Genomic DNA, 18,387 nt, shown 5'->3' on the forward strand with positions numbered 1-18,387 from the left:
ATGAGCCAGGAACAACCTATCAAGATTCTGAAGGGCAGATTCTGCTCAGTTACACCTGTGCAACCCCCTTGTCCTGAAATTATGCCTTTAGTTACACCTATGCAGCCCTACCATAAGTTTAACTGACGGCATGTTCTGAGGACAATGGAATTACAATGATGATTCTGCAACTGCAATCTACTTTACAATGTTGCTGATGAAGTGCAAGCCAGAAGAGAATCCAGTTCCTTCTCCCAGAGTTCTTCTGGGATGACAAGAGTTAAAATTAATATAGCTCTTTCACAAAAGCAAGAATGTCTGACTTGCAATACACATAGGGTAACTGACCACACTGAAGTCAATGGGAGTTTTGCCATTGATTTCAAGGATTTTACCCAGGACTTAGGTCTGTTGAGTAAGAAGGTGCCATTCATACACTCTCTTCATAATCAATCCACACTTGGAAGCAGGCAAATAGAAGCCACCAAAATACTTACATCTGTGTAATTCAGACTTCCTATCTACTTTTACATTTTCTATAAGCCATTTCTTTTCCAAAGGGGGAGAAGCAGTCCTGTAGAGAACAACAAAATATTGGCTCATATTATTGTTTGTAAAAGTATCAGCTTCACCTCATACAAAAGTATTGCCCATTTAATGTTAAAGATCAAGAAATTAAACATACATAATTTATTTCTGAAAATGCAAATGATTGTTGACAATAACGGTAGAAGAGAAAGCAGGGCTTCCAAGATGTAGCATGAATTTTTTACACACACATGCTTTTTTTTTTTTTAATAGAACTGTACAGTGTCTCAGTTTATGAATCACTTTGTTCCCTGCAATAAGATGCTGTCTGTGCAATCAGTGATGATAAATGGCATATAATTGTAAACTTGATATTGGTTTTCAATATTGAATTTATCATTCTGTCCTCTTAACACATATTAAATACTTTAAAGAATTTATTTATTTGTTTGATCTATCTGTGATTTTTTTTCAATATGTAAAATTTATTAGTTTTCTAGTTTTTGAGACTTACCAGCGGACATCATCATTAATAATGTTGAATAATAGTGCTGGCGTCCTTTACATCCAGCTCCCTTCTACTAATACTAAACATCCATATTAGATCAAAATATATTAGATTTAGGTACAGTAGGAAATCCAGCTTCTTGGGACCCAATTCTGCATTCTGCTCTTGACTTCACTGGGAGATTTACCTGACTAAGGAGAGCAGAATTGTGCCCTTGATTACAAATTTAACTTCTGCATTTTTAGGAATGACATTTCATTTGATTCCCTGTCATGGTTGTTGACTAATACAACTGGAGATGGGTCCAAGATACAGAACTGAACTCCCCCAAAGCCTGAAGGAGTCCAGATGTCATATTCCTTATTTGGGCCTATGTCCAGATAAAACCTTCATTTACCTTTAAACACAGACCCACTCTCTCAAGTAAGAAGAATGTATGCTAAATTAATCTTTCACTCTCAGAGGTGAAGAAAAACAGAAAACATGCTGTAGGACCTGATCCAAAGCCAACTGATGTCAATGGGAGTCTGTTAATTTCAGTGGAGTTTGGATCAGGCCCATAATCTGACCACATGTGCAAGTAAACTTCTACAGGCTTTGGAGAAAGACATTGACAATTAGTTGAAACAGAGCTAGTGATTATGGATTTCTTACAAGTCTAGTCCTATACAAGCCCAAATTTTGCTATGGGTTGTGTTCATGTAGCTCTCTTTGATTTTAGTGGGTGCCAGGCACCTGCTTTGGAGGGTACAATACTGTGCTTAATTTAATAAGGATGAGAGTAAAAGAAGATATGATAGTGTTAGAAGAAACAGTTTAGTCCTCATATAAATGGAAGCAACACCATTACCTTCAATGGAATTATGACCACTTACATAAGAGCTAAATTTGGCCCAATGTTTAGCTAAAGGTTGGTATGTAAAAACAAATGGTATAAAGAAAAGTAATTGAGCATGGTGATTTATCCTTCATCATCATACAAGATGAGGGAGTGTACTTAAAGGCAACAACGGCAAGTGTAGTGTATAAGTCACTTGTGGAACATCCTGTTGTAGGATGTTACTAAAATAATAGCTAATCTTTTTACACAACTAATCTATGTCTATGAATAAGAATAGCTTGTGCAGTCATGCTAGCTAGGATAAAATTACAAAAGTTACCAATCCTCATGCTTTCAAGCGTAAGCTGAATGCCACCTGAGGTCAATAAAAATATTTTTCTCTGTGTATTCTGCACAAAATTTCCTAATGTCCCCAAGAGCATTTTGGCTAATGTGGAGTGGAGTTTTGCCTTTGCTTGGAGCATATGACATTGGTCAGTGTCAGAGAAGGATACTGAAATAGATGGACAATCACTCTGGCATACTTTAAGTTATTATTAACATTAATGAAAGTTATGCATGTGTACTGAGAGGAGAAGAGACCCCTTATAATGAAAAAAATATATTGAAGGAAGCACATAGGATACATAACTATTAGCAATGGCAAATAGGTCAATAGCAACTATTTTCTTTTTAATGAAAACTGCTAGATTGATGGCCTTGGAGACAAGATTTGCCTCTTTCTAAGCCCATCACTGCTACAATGAGGGAAGTGAGCAGCCCATTGCCACCCCAAAGCACCTCAACCCTAACCTGGAGGAACCACCTCTTAGAGTGAGAGGATAGACTCCTCCTGCCCAGTCTGCTATCTGTCTGTAGAAGCTGCCAGTTAATGCCAGTTGTGCTGGTGGACATCCGTACACTGGGAACTCCACTCACCCATCAAACTCATCAGGGCCAGCTTTAAGCTGATTCACCTGATTCCCCAGAATTGGGCCCTGCACCGAAGAGGGCCCCACGCCCAAGGGAGGCCCGCTCCAGGGGTCTTCAGCAGTATTTCGGTGACAGGGGGTCCTTCAGTGCCACAGAAAACCTGGAGCAGACCCCCCGCTGCTGAAGTGCTGCCGAAGTCTCGGATCGCCACCAAGTATTCCAGTCGGGCCCCGTGGGTCCTAAAGCTGGACCTGAAACTCATTTCACATAGGTCACCAGATAGCTATCAGAAGTGAATCTGGTCTAGATTTGTGACCACAGCCTAGAGGCCACAGGTTCTATGTAGCCTGTTACCTATTCTCTGAATCTACCAGTCATCCAAATGGGCACTACTTAATACAAAAGCCAAGGGCTAAGCCTCTGTTTCATTAAATTCTGGACTAGGTGCAGCCCTGGGTCACAGCAGCTAATGTTGGTATCATCACAGGCAGCAGGAAGTTCACTGTGTGGGATGAGGTGGTTGCTTTATATCACAACTTCTCTGCTGCCACCTGAGAGGCCAGAACACACCCAAAAGTAGGCAGGACTGGCCACAGGGGGGACATAGATACATAGTGGTTGGAGATGTATTGATTCAGTGCAATCCCTCTGTCATAAACAGATAGCTAAGGGTTAATGTCTCTTTCACCTGGAAAAAAGTAACCTGAAACACCTGACCAGAGGACCAATCAGGAAACAAGACTTTTTCAAATCTGGGTGGAGGGAAGTTTGTGTGTGAGTCCTTTGTTCTTGTTTTCTGCCTGTACTCTCTCGGCTATGAGAGGATTTTTCTGCCTCCTGCTTTTCTAATCTTCCATTTCCAAGTTGTAAGTACAAAGATTGGAAGACCATAGGTTTCTTTTTTTGTATTTACATGTGTGTAGTTGCTGGAAAGTGTTAAATTGTATTCTTTGTGGATAAGGCTGTTTATTCATATTTCTTTTAAGCAATTGACCCTGTATTTGTCACCTTAATACAGAGAGACCATTTTTATGTATTTTTTCTTTCTTTTTATATAAAGCTTTCTTTTTAAGACCTGTTGGAGTTTTTCTTTAGTGGGGAACTCCAGGGAATTGAGGCTGTAGCTCACCAGGGAATTGGTAGGAGGAAGAAGTCAGGGGGAAATCTGTGTGTGTTAGATTTACTAGCCTGACTTTGCATTCCTTCTGGGTGAAGGAGGGGGGTGGGGGGGAGCTTGGCCCTCTCTCTCAGTACCTATTTCCAGGACTGGAAATAGGGAGGGTGGAGTCCCTCTGTTTAGATTCACGGAGCTTGCTTCTGTGTATCTCTCCAGGAACACCTGGAGGGGGGAAGGGAAAAGGTTTATTTCCCTTTGTTGTGAGACTCAAGGGATTTGGGTCTTGGGGTCCCCAGGGAAGGTTTTTGGGGGGACCAGAGTGCCCCAAAACACTAATTTTTTGGGTGGTGGCAGCTTTACCAGGTCCAAGCTGGTAACTAAGCTTGGAGGTTTTCATGCTAACCCCCATATTTTGGACGCTAAGGTCCAAATCTGGGAATATGTTATGACACCCTCTCTCCCGCGCGCCACCTTCTTCTCCTCACAGAGGGGCGTTCCCCAAACTTAATGCTGCTCCCCCCAAGGCAGAAATACAAGAGAAGACAGATGGCAGTGAAGTTGTTTCTGGGGGGTGAGGGAGTGGTCCAGCAATCCTATGCTATTTAACATCTTTTCCAGTGACATGGAAGAAAACATAAAATCATCACTCAGAGTATGGAGATGACATAAAAATTGGGAGAGTAGTAAACAATGAAAAGACCAGGTCACTGATTGAGAGCGATCTAGATCGCTTGGTAAACTGGGCGCAAGCAAACAATATACATTTTAATGCGGTAAATGTAAATATACACATCTGGGAACAAAGAGTATAGGCCATACTTACAGTGTGTGCACTCTATACTGAAAAGCAGTGACTCTGAAAAAGATTTGGGGATTGTGGTGAATAATCATCTAAACATGAGCTCCCAGCATGATTCTGTGACCAAAACAGCGAAGGCAATCCTGCAACGTGTAAACGGGAATCTCAAATACGAATAGAGAGGTTATTTTACCTCTGTGTTTGGCACAGGTGCAATCACTACTGGAATCCTGTGTCCAGTTCTGGTGTCCACAATTAAAGAAGGGTGTTGGTAAATTGGAGATAGTTTAGAGAAGAGCCAAAAGAATGATTAATGGATTAGAAAACCTGCCTTACAGTGATAAACTCAAGGAACTCAATCTGTTTAGTTTAACAAACAGAAGGTTAAGGGCTGACTTTATTACAGTCTATTAGTATCTACCTGGGGAACAAATATTTAATAGCAAAGAAAAGTATAGTACGATCCAGTGACCGGAAGTTACAGCAAGACAGAATCAGACTGGAAATAACATGTACATTTCTAACGGTGAGAGTAATTAACCACTGGTACAATTTACCAAGGGTCATGGTGGGTTCTCTATCATTGATCATTTTTAAATCAAGATTGGATGTTTTATATATGCTCCAGGAATTATTTCAGGGAAATTCTATGGCCTGTGCTATACAGGAGGTCAGACTAGATGATCACAATGATCCCTCCTGGCCTTAGAATCTGTGAATAGCCAGTGAGAGACATTTTGCAAGTATCCTTATGACTGGTTAGTTGAATCCATTTGAATCCAGACCCACTTAAACATTTATTTAATTGTATTCCTTTATCTACATTCATATAAAACTCTATTCTTGTTATTCATATCATGGTAGCACCAGCAGAGATCAGGCCCTCATTGTGCTTTACATGCACAAATTACAAGAGTGTCTGCCACACACAGTGTACAATCTAGACAGACGGGACAAACAAGACCAGGAGGGGAAACAAAAGAGGAAAGTGGCTTGCCTAAAGCCACATAGCAGGTCAGGACAAAGCAGGGAATAAAAACCCAGGTATCCTGACCCCCCAGTTCAATACCTTCTCCACCAGACTGTGCTGCTTCTCCACATTGCAAGAGACTTCAATGGGTCCTTTGACATCAGCGAGCTCTTCGGGTGGATGAAACAGTATTTGATAGGTTGAGGAATTTTATCTGGCCCTGGGCCTTTTATTATTGAATTTATTTATTTGTGGATTGCGTAAGGATGAACAGCCTACAGGTTTAATGAGGTTTAGACTGAACATTAGGAAAAACTTCATACCTGTCAGGGTGGTCAAGAGCTGGAATAAATTGCCCAGGGAGGTTGTGGAATCTCCATCATCAGAGACCTTTAAGAGCAGGTTTTAAGAGCAGACGGTGGGATTTAAAAAAAATGTAAGATAAAAATTTTAAATTTAAATATTTTTTTAATAATAGGATAAAAATGTTGCAGGAAATTTCCACACAAAAATCATATCAAACAAAAAACTAAATTAAAAATTTTGCAAAAATTTCTTTTAATTTTCAACCATCTTTACTAATCAGCATTCATTGATGAATTTTTAAACTTTAACATCAGTCAGAAACTTGTGTACTCCTAAAACTACAATATAAAGCATTTTTTTAGCAATTTTGCCATTTTACAAGGGAAAAGATATTTTTGGTAGCACATGACTAAATAGCAAAATTAAAACTAGAAAATTAATAACTAGACAGCATTTCAGTAACATCAACTCTATTCAACATAAATCCATTCTCATTAAATCCAGCAAATCCAAAGGATACTGCACACTTAGTCCTTTATTATAAGGAGGAGAAGATAGAACAGACATTATCCTGAAAAGTAAAATATACAAATTGCAGGAAATAAGAAAATATTCACAGCTGTAATACATTTTTAAAAATACTAGTATTTCCAAAATAGTCTGTTTGACTGAAACATATAATAGTTTTGTCCTTTAACCCTTAAAGCCAAATGAAGGGAGAGCAGGGTGTGTGTACATTCACAGTCTTCAAAGATTATTAAGTCAATCAGAAACAGCAGATCAGTAATGGTATCATAAACCAATGTTATTGTCCTGCACGATATGATCAGCATAATGGCATGGTGAATAAGGGGTTCTCACAGCAATTTTTTGGGAAGCCTGAGTGCAGCCACCAACTCTTGCTGGCGGCCGCTCTGACAATTTTTTCTAAAACAATTAACTCAATTATCTTCACACAGCACAGCCAACTTGTGGAACTCCTTGCCTGAGGAGGTTGTGAAGGCTAGGACCATAACAGGGTTTAAAAGAGAACTAGATAAATTCATGAAGTTTAAGTTCATTAATGGCTATTGGCCAGGATGGGTAAGGAGCAGTGTCTCTACCTCTGTTTGTCAGAGGGTGGAGATGGATGGCAGGAGAAAGATCACTTGATCATTACCTGTTAGGTTCACTCCCTCTGGAGCACCTAGCATTGGGCACTGTTGGTAGACAGGATACTGGGCTAGATGGACCTTTGGTCTGACCCAGTATTGCCATTCTTATGTTCTTAACTTTAGGAAAAACAAAAATATGCACAGATACATGCCCAAATCATCATAACTTATTTATGTAGGTTTTTTTTGAAAACTCAATAATACAAACATTCAGTTGTCTATAGTCTTTACTGAACCTAAACAGAATAGAAAGAAAAATAAGGTACTTTGCATGTTCTTGTCTTTTGTTATTATTCCTTTTGCCTTTTTTTTTTCTTAAAGACTTGCTAGCTAGTAAGTCTGCTGCTATGAAAAGTGATATTTGTATTTTCTTAATATAATTTTTCACAGCAGCAGACTTGCTAGCGAGTTGAGAGGCAGTGAAAAGTGATATTAACAAACATACAAATATCACTTTCCCCAGCAAATTTACAAAGCCCTGGCAAGCTAGTGGACAAATTAAGCCCTGGATGGGGAGCTGAGTTGCAAGGCAGAAAGTACCAGGGTGATGGCTGGTGGGCTGGAGGAGGCAGTGGGACTGGGGTGATTGGCTGGGGGAGGCAGTGGGGGCCAGCGGGTCTGGGCCAAAGCCCTGCCACAAGGGACCAAAGCCTGCCACTCGCCACCCCAGGGCTGAAGCCAGAAGTGAGAGCTCCACTGGCCCCAGGAAGGTGGGGAACTCACACCATCTGCCTACTCCTCCAGCACTTCTGGCTCCGTGATTGGGCAGGGTCCAACCCCTGCTGGTGGCCCTGGGGGGAGGGACCACTGCTTCCCTCACCCTCTCCCCCTATCTCCACCCCAGAGCCTGTAGCTGCAAGAAAAGCCCCTGGTGGCCGCATTTGAGAAACACTGAGTTAAAGTGATTTACTTGGTTATATAGAAACGAAGTATTTAAGTACAGTAGAACCTCAAGAATTACAAACACCTCAGGAATGGAGGTTGTTCACAACTCCAAACAAAATGTTATGCTTGTTCTTTCTAAAGTTTATGAGTGAATATTGAATTAATACAGCTCTGAAAGTTTACTATGCAGAAGAAAAATGCTGCTTTTTTTTAGTAGTTTAACGGAGTACTGTATTTGCTTTTTTTTTTTTTTTGGTGTGTTTAACTCTGAGGTTCTACTGAATAGCCTTTGTCTCAGAGTCACTGTCTCCTTATTTAAAAATAAGCATCTAGGCCTTGACTCTGAATTCAGGGTTTAATACAAAGCCCATGGAAGTTAAGAACATAAGAACGGCCACACTGGGTCAGACCAAAGGTCCATCTAGACCAGTATCCTGTCTTCTGACAGTGGCCAATGCCAGGTGTCGCAAAGGGAATGAATAGAACAGGGAATCATCAAGTGATCCATCCTCTCTCGCCCATTCCCAGCTTCTGGCAAACAGAGACTAGGGACACCATCCCTGCCCATCCTGGCTAGTAGCCATTGATGGACCTATCCTCCATTAATTTATCTAATTCTTTTTTTTAACCCTGTTATAGTCTTGACCTTCACAACATCCTCTGGCAAGGAGTTCCACAGATTGACTGTGTTGTATGAAAAAAGACTTCCTTTTGTTTGTTTTAAACCTGCTGCCTATTAATTTCATTTGGTGATCCCTAGTTCTTGTGTTATGAGACGGACTAAATAACACTTCCTTGTTTACTTTCTCCATACAGGTCATGATTTTATAGATCTTGATCATATCCCACCTTAGTCTCTTTTCCAAGCTGAAAAATCCCAGTCTTATTAATCTCTCTTCATATGGCAACCATTCCATACCCCTAATCATTTTTGTTGCCCTTTTCTGAACCTTTTCCAATTCCAATATATATTTTTGAGATGGGGCAACCACATCTGCACACAGTATTCAAAATGTGGGCATATAATGGATTTATATAGAGACAATATGATATTTTCTGTATTCTTATCTATCCCTTTCTTAATGATTCCCAACTTTCTGTTCGCTTTTTTGATTGCCGCTGCACATTGAGTGGATGTTTTCAGATAACTATCCACAGTGACTCCAAGATCTTTCTTGAGTGGTAACAACTAATTTAGACCCCATCATTTTATAGGTATAGTTGGGATTATGTTTTCCAGTGTGCATTACTTTGCATTTATCAACACTGAATTTTGTCTGCCTTTCAGTAAGAGACTTTCTATTGACTTCAAGGGACTTTGAATCCACAGTAGTGGAAGACTACTTGCAATGCTCTTTCATACCTCTTACGTCAATTCTAGCAACTCTCCATTTTATTTTTTTTAAATAGTCCAATCGTTATAGTCACAACTGCCGCCAGTCACTACCTTTGCTGCATGTGACTAGAAGAATAGTTCAGAATGAAGGAAAATAGAGAAAAATGAGAGATGCCCTGGATTATAGAATTAGTGAGATGGTCATATGAAGGAGATATATTTTGCATATTGTTGATAAATATCTCAAGTTATTTTACTAAACAAATGTTTTGCTGACTCCAGCATTCTGAAGGTCCATGTGGGAAGATGAATATCTAGTTAACTGTGAAGTATGGTCCAAAATAATAATTATGCTAGAAATATCTTCACAAGAGTTTGTGTGCATTTATCATCATATTTAGCAAAAATACCATTTCCATTAGACAGTCCCATCTCCTATGAAACTGGAGATTTCACATGTTCTGTTGTATCACTGCTGTGAAATATGACATTTGAAAGTGTGGGAAAACAGACAACTTTGACGGCATTTTAGCCAATAAGACTGAATTATGCAAATTAAAGTCTCTTCTAGGACTATTGTAACTTCTGATGTCACAGTACCCCTAGCCAAAACTAGTTGTCCTTAGACACCTTGGAATTAAGCTGAGGGATAGCTCAGTGGTTTGAGCATTGGCCTGCTATAAACCCAGGGTTGTAAGTTCAGTCCTTGAGGGGGCCACTTAGGGATCTGGGGCAAAAATCAGTACTTGGTCCTGCTAGTGAAGGGCAGGGGGACTAGACTCAATGACCTTCTGAGGCCCCTTCCAGTTCTAGGAGATAAGTATATCTCCAATTATTAAATTAAAAGCAGGATTCTTAAAACAACACAAAAGTAATATCCTTCAAATGTATATATTTCAAGATGCCAAAGAGCTGTACACACAACTATCTCCTCTGATTATTAGTTTCTGATGTCATCACACTTCTTTTTGTTGTATTTGCATCTCTCTCTCTCACACACACACACAGTCTGAATCAAAGGATCAGTTTCAAATATCTCCAAACTTTGGGAAAGTTTGGACTCAGAACCAAAGTTTGCAGTCTATACATTCAAAAGAGGCCAATGATGGCTAAGCTCTATTATCTGGCCTACAGCTTTGTGAATGAGAAGAGTGATAACAGAGAGATATTTGATCTTAGTTACACCCATGCCACCCATTTGACTCCACTGTGGTTGCACAGGAATAGCTGAGACCAACATTTGGCCCTTTGCCACCAGTGAATTACCACATGTTTCTCCATCAGTAGAGATAAGGGTTATAACTAAGCTTATGCATTGTGTATGATGTGTGCATATCTATGACAGTTACTACTGACTTCAGGTTTTACAGGAAGAATCCATCTGTGCTGATGGCAGCCTACCCCAATCTGGTTCTTGAAAACCACTCTGCCTTTGTCTATTGCAGGAGTTTATCCATGACCAGCAGGGGTTAAACAAATTAGTTTGCTTGGCAGGTGGCAGTTGTTACCCTGCCAATTAACTCAACAGGGAGCAAATAACCCACTGGCCTTCCTTGAGAAGTAGCCTCTCCCAGGCAAGTAAGACTGCAGCAAAGATTGCAGCCCAACTAGCGGAAAGGGCTGATTAGTCTGTTTTGAACTGTTCATATTTCCTTTTGTATGTATGTATGTATGTATGTGTATACACACACACACACACACACACACCTACCTACCTGTTTTAGGAATGTAATTCAAAGCACCTGGTCCAGGTTGCTAGGCAGGGAAGTCCATGGAGTGTCTTACATTTCTGGGAAGCTATTAGCATAACAGTCTCCAATCCTCCCCCCGCCCCCCTTTACAGTTATGTTGCCATTTTTCTCTTGTTGTTACTGTATTTTCCCACAAACTCATCCTAGTATTGCTCTGACATAGTGGCAATGACATAAGATTGCTGTATACACTTAATTTTAAACAGACAACCACATTTTGTAATACCTTGATTTCTTTGATAACGTTTGGGTTTTGTTTGATTTGTAATGTAGTGGAAATCCAGAAAATTAAAGCAGCATTCACCACTGAAGGATTAAACACTGGAGCTCTTGGGACAGCGCCCGCTCAGAAAAAAAAAAATCAGAGTCATATACATTCACCTTAATCACAGTTTACTGTGCCATTCACAGTTGTTAAATTAACAGAATAGCTGTTCCTACAGCAGGATTGAAGTGGAGCAGGTGCTCCGCTACCCCAGCTTTTATAGAGCAGGAGTTCTCAACCTTTTTCTTTCTGAGCTCCCTCCTGCCCCCCGAACACGCTATAAAAACTCCATGGCCCAGCTGTGGCACAATATATGTTTTTCTGTATATAAAAGACAGGACCTGCATCAGGGGGTAGCAAACAGGGCAATTGCCTGTGGCCTTCTGCCACAGGGGCCTCCATGAAGTTAGACTGCTCAGGCTTTGGCTTCAGCCCCGGGTGGTGGGGCTCAAGGCCTCAGGCTTCAGCCTCATGCTTTCTGACATGGGCCCTAGCGAGTCTAATGCTGGCCCTGCTTGGCGGACCCCCTGAAACCTGCTTGTGGCCCCCCAGGAGGCCCTGGACCCCTGGTTGAGAACCACTGGTATGGAGCACTCCCCAGTAGCAAGAGCCAAACCAGCAGCAGTGGGAATTGAGTTGACAATCCTGCAGCATCAGTATGGCACTGAGAGGTGCTGTGAACAGAGCCCCCACGTGAGCACATTGTTCTGCGAAGTAAGCCACTGCCCCAGCTAAAATTTTCACCTAGAAACGCCACCATCAGGGGCAGCTCTAGGTATTTTGCCGCCTCAAGCACAGCAGGCAGGCTGCCTTTGGCGGCTTGCCTGCGGGAGGTCCCCGATCCCGCTGATTTGGCGGCAGGCCTGTGGCAGGTCTGCCAAAGCTGCGGGACCAGCAGACCCTCCGCAGGCATGCTGCTGAAGGCAACCTGCCTGCCACCCTTGCGGAGACCAGCAGAGCACCCCCCGCGGCTTGCTGCCCCGGGCACGCACTTGGCGTGCTGGTGCCTGGAGCCGTCCCTGGCCACTGCAGGTCATATTACTGGGACAAATAACCAGGAAGAGAGGTAGACAGGAGAAGAATACATTGGGGAGCATACAAGGAGATACATGTTTTAACATATAGAAAACATTAATATCTTTGTAGAAAGGATCTTTCTTCTTTACATTCACATGGCCTAAAGTCTGTATTGAATAATAAGAAGCTGACTTGAAAAACATACAGACCAAAACAACCCAGCCCCCTACCCCAAAGTTCAGAATGGAATTATGGACTTTTGTGAACATAAATAGTTTCAGAAATTAAACTGTCAACTGAAATTCCACACAAATAAAGTCATTTTAATATTCAAACTGCTGCAACAACTACAGATTTTAACTTTCCTCCACAGCCCGATGTCCCATGATTTTAATTTTAATAAACTATTTGACCTACAGGGATGCATTGAGTTGGAGACTGGAGTGGGGAGACAGTATCAGAGAAGCAGACATACATAGCTGGAGGAGGAAGGGGAACAAAGGAGGAATATTAAAATCCAAAGAGCAAACTGAGGACTGGAGATAGAGAGAGGGAAAAGGGAGGGTGGTGAGTTAAACTGGAAAAACTATGTAGGAATCAGTTTCTGGCAAAGATTCTAGTCTAGGTCTACTAAGGACAATCAAAGATTCTCCTGTACTTCTTTGCATGTCTCTTGAGATGTAACCAGTTGGCCAGCTTCTCAGTAGCACCTTAACCTTCCATTCCATCACCTCCTCTCCTTACCCTCTCGCCGTCATAAGTCACAGTACCGTGTCTCCACTTCTGCCTTCCCAAACTGCACGCAGAGGAGAAACTCTCTCACCCAGAATCGCAGTGGCTCAGCCTAGTGCCTAGAATGCTGCTTGTCACTCTGGCCTGCTGTGCTCTGCATTTCCCCAGCAACACAACTCCCACATTCAGGAAATGGGAGCAGGGCTAAGGAAAGAGAAAACAAGTCAGAAAAACAAGCGTGAAAGGTAAATATATTTTTAATAGCAGAATCCCCCCTCTCCAGTCGGATTTATTTGTGCAGGTTTATATTTGGTGGCCTGTTGAATCAGCACATCTGTGATGGCCCCATCAGTTTCTGCAGAATATCAGTTATAAAGAATGCAGTGCTCCCTTGTTGCTGCCTACATTATAATAATATGCAGTCTTAGGGAACCTGGTGACAACATGGTAGCCTCCAGATAAAAGAGGCCCAGATTATTCCCTTAAGATCCATGTGTAACAGGATGGGTGATGCTGCTGCATTGTTGTTTATTACACTTCCTGCACCTCAGTTTAACTCTCTTCTGAAGCATAGGCCTGAGTTCTGTCTGCTCAGAAAGCATTACACAGAGTTAAACTTTAGGGATATTGTATGTAAAACCCTGATTAACAGATGTTAATAGTTTCCAGTCAACTCAAAAGAGAGAGTAACCTACAGTTTCTTAGTAAAACGAATATTTAATACATACAGAAATTATAAATTGTATAAAACATTTTAAATAGTATTCCAAATACTATGAATAACATATAAACAAAAGTTATTAAACAGTAAATCTATTGGTGCATCTCATAAGACTTTCCCACTTTGTTACTATTATGTATATTCATTTATATATTCACACATCAAAACATATTCCCTTCTGATCTTCTTCCAAAGATGATCTCAGTTTTTAATAGCATGACCATAATATGTCACCAGGAATCTTTAGAGCTTGAAAAGAATGTCAGCATCTCAGTCCTTTCAAACACTTCAGAATCCTGTCAGCAAGGAAATGGTTTAGAGATCACCACAGATAGCAGCATTCCAGCCCTTGTATTAAAAGTTTACTGGTCTTCTCTGTTGCTGGTGAAACAGAAATTTGTAGCCTTTATCCAAAGTGGCACAGGAATTGAGGTCAGCACGTAAAATATCCTCTCTTTAAGACCTAGATCTCTACAAGACTTTCACTCTACATCTTCTCACCATATGCCCAGCTAAATCAGGCAAGACTTTACAGATTCTGACCTCACGCAGTGCTGTCCCTGTTCTCTCTCTCTCACTGAGACAGACGCCTAGTTTAAAGCCATTAGCCATGGGAGGCAGGGAGCATAGGCAGGGGAAGGCTGTGCCTCTCCAAGAAGCCTGGCGTGGCCCTGCACAGAAGGCCCATGCTTGCTTACCCTAACCCAATTCCTCCTTGGCACCAGCAAGGGCAGGGTGGTCACTCATCTTCAAGGAAGCATTCTGGGGGCAGGGTTAAGGAAGGTCACAGCTGGCCTGCAGCCGGGACTTGGGGTGGTAGGGGCCTCCCTGCGCTGGAGGGTCTGGATGCCCACCATGTGCTTGGGGACGCTGGGAGTGCAGGCCCCACACTGCTGGCCCACGCAGCACTCGGAGGGTCATGCACCACCCACCTGGCACTTGAGAGTCTGGGGGCACTGTGCACTGCCCATCTGGTGCTCTGGGGCAGCGCGTTTCCCACCTGGTGCACTGGTGGGGGAGAAGGCTAATGGATGTGGGGGGTCGGGGTAGGGACTCTGGGATCCGGCAGAGCCTCGGGCGGGAGGGGCAGGGACTAGCCTCCCCATGCCCATGTGTCACTCTCCACCAATGCCATTAGCTAATAGCTAAAAGTAGATTCCACAGGTTCTGTAACCTCTGAGGCAGTGGTTCTCAGCCTATGGCCCAATCAGTTTTAAGCAAAAAAAAATAAATATAAAGACTAGCGTCCAACAGAATAAATGTCTGATCTTGGAAATATGGCAGGTTTTAGTCACCTTTCATTGGACATCTCCATTTCAAAAAGGCCATGGTAAGAAGAAGTGTGTTAATTGAACCTGTCTTTAAGAGAGAGTTCAGCTACTGTGGGTTAAACATGCTTTCCCTAGTCAGCAGAGGCTAGGTCATATGAAAACCATTTTAGAAAACCACTTTTAAACCAGAGGGTTAGCCGTTTTAGTCTGGATCTGTAAAAGCAGCAAAGAATCCTGTGGCACCTTATAGACTAACAGACGTTTTGGAGCATGAGCTTTCGTGGGTGAATACCCACTTCCTCAAATGCATGTAGTGGAAATTTCCAGGGGCAGGTATATATATGCTAGCAAGTCTCTAGCTTGCTTGCTAGCATATATATACCTGCCCCTGGAAATTTCCACTACCAGGTATATATATGCTAGCAAGTCTCTAGCTTGCTTGCTAGCATATATATACCTGCCCCTGGAAATTTCCACTACATGCATCTGAGGAAGTGGGTATTCACCCACGAAAGCTCATGCTCCAAAACGTCTGTTAGTCTATAAGGTGCCACAGGATTCTTTGCTGCTTTTACACTTTTAAACTAAGGATCAAATTCTCCTCTTATTTCATTGTGGCGCAACAACAGTGTTGAGAAATTAGAGGAGCTGGACCTGTGTAATTAGGAGGAGAATCTGGGCCTAAATTTCTAGTCCAGAAAACATGCCAAGTGAGACAATGGCCCTCCCATTATCTAATAACAGCACAAGCAGCTAATCCAAGCAGCTAATACTGTTAATTTAACTGATTTTGGGTGGTTTATCAAACTGCATACATGTAGATATTAGTATAACTTCTCATTCTCATTACCCTTGTCTAATGCCATCTTTGTGAAATTTCTCCCCATATAAGTCATGTTTTACCTAATCTGTGGCCTAATTCAATTTCCATTGACTTGAATAGGAGTTAGATCAAGTCCCAAGGTTGTAAGAGGTCTGGGACAAGGGCTATCATTTTATCTGTCAGCAAAGTACCATACACACCACTGCCATTATATAAATTAGTTTGCTCATTAAATAGATATAAAGGAATATATGTTGTAGTTTGTAACTGTATAGCTGTACTCAAATGCATTCTTGGTGCAACACCATTGAAGTCAATACCACAGACGAATTTGGTTCCTTGTTACAGGTGAGTACAGTATTACTATACAAATATATAGCTGAATTTGGTACATTGTTCTACAAATTGTTACAAGGAGAGTATTTGACTAAGTGGTTAGTATTTTATCAAAAATTGCACAAACCCAGCTTAACACGCCTTTTTTTGGATTGCAGGCTGAACTATATTATTTTCCAAATTTGCTCTCAGGCTGAGCTATTGATAGCAGGAAATTAAGTCTGTGGTTTACAGCCAAGGGCGATGAACCAAAAGGATGAATACTTGGCTCTAGTCCTGGCTGAGACAGTCAGCGTGTGACCTGAGTCAAGGCATTTGACCTTCTTGTGCCTTAGTCAGATCAATAGTAAACTTGGCTAAGAAACAAGACCTTGCTGAAAAGCACTTGTGTCGAGCTCAGATTGCATAAGTAAATACATTTTAAAAAAATGCAAGTTGAATGACACAGGTCATTCTTTTTCAGAATTATCACCTCCTAGAAAACATGCAGCTGCTCACAGAATTTTAACTCTTTAAGTGTTGGTATTATAAGGCATCAGTGCTGCACTGTTTAACTACAAAATACAAAGTTTACAGTCTGTATTTTAACACTTTTTCTTCAGAGACTGTGCTAAGCAAAGAGTAATATTGTGGGCACATACACTACAGCTACTCTAACTTGCTTTTTATAAAAGAAAGTGTTACAACTTATTTTTCCTTTTCCAATGGACCTTAAATCAATTTTCAGTCTAAAATTATATAGCTCTATGAATTAAGACAAAGTCTTGACTGTCATCCTGAAAGTACTTGCTTCTTTTCTCACCTCCATTTCAAAGTCTACTCCTCCACATTTTCTCATGAAGTAAGTTAAAGTGTAAGAATAGCATTCAGAGAAGGCCAGCAGATCCAATGACAATCCCCTGAATAAAACTGTCATTGGTATGCATCAAGCTATAGAATAAATGATTGCTTAGCCAAGGCTGTAACCTCACCATAATGCCTGCTACCAATGATTGAAGCAACACAGTGGAGAAAGTAGATCTCACCCATTCTGGTGGTAATTATCAAGCAGTTCTGGGGTGGGCTATGAAGCAAACCCTTAGGGGTTAAGAGAACTGGTAGGGGAGAGTTCCTGGTCATCTTCTCCTCTCTCCCCTGAAGTCATGGTGGTAGAAAGCATGGGAGGCAAAAGAACCCTGAACAAACATCCTGCTTTTACCCATACATGCAGAGGAAATGGTGACACTTCATATTCAGGCCTCTTAATGTGGGGAAATGGAAAACAATATAGCTGCTTCATTTTGTTTTCCTATCTTATGATGTGAGCCCTCCCCTCACCAGCCGGAGGCTCTTCTCTGTAGTAGTACTTACAAGAAGCACTATAGAGCTCCTGGAGACCAGAAGGGATGAGTAGTGGGTACTCTTCCTCTGCTTTTATCAGGGGATGGTGAGCTGAGTTCCCTCACTTTAAGTCCTTTCTACCACCTGCAAAACTGGCAAATAATATGTCATTGAATAGGTGTTTTCAGCTGTTCACATATTACACTCATTAAGCTAAATTCATCCCTGGTGTCATTCAAATGGTTCTAAATAAGGGGAATGAGGTAGAAGTTGGGTCATCATATAATTGCTCCCTTTTTAAATAGCTAATGTCTACAATATGAATCATAACAGTATTATATAACATTTACAATGAAAACCTCCTGGCAAGGACATACACCTATTAATAAGGCATTCAGCACCATGGTATATTACTCAGAGTTGGGTGAATACTGCAGTACATTTTACATAGATATTCATTTTAATTTTTAAATTAATTTGCTTTGACTATGTTTACACCGCCTTTGTGAATACTTTACTGAATGAAATTCTATAATGGGAATGAACGTGAAAAACATATTTTAAGTTTGAATGTTTGCCAAACATGAACTTCAAATTTCATAACCAAACAACAGTACACATGTGAGTGCATTAATTTTACACTGGATTCTGCCATTCAAAATCTGCATTGTTGGTCAGTTTCATAAGTTATCCAATTAGGGAACAGAAACACCACCAGATGACTATGGAACCAATCAACATATGTTGAAATGTGATTGTGTGCAATTAACTATTCCCAGATGATCTGCAGACCCAGAATTATTTATGATTGTTTTC

Source organism: Gopherus flavomarginatus, chromosome 9 (genome assembly GCF_025201925.1).
Source record: "Gopherus flavomarginatus isolate rGopFla2 chromosome 9, rGopFla2.mat.asm, whole genome shotgun sequence".
In the NCBI taxonomy this organism is placed as follows: Eukaryota; Metazoa; Chordata; order Testudines; family Testudinidae; genus Gopherus; species Gopherus flavomarginatus.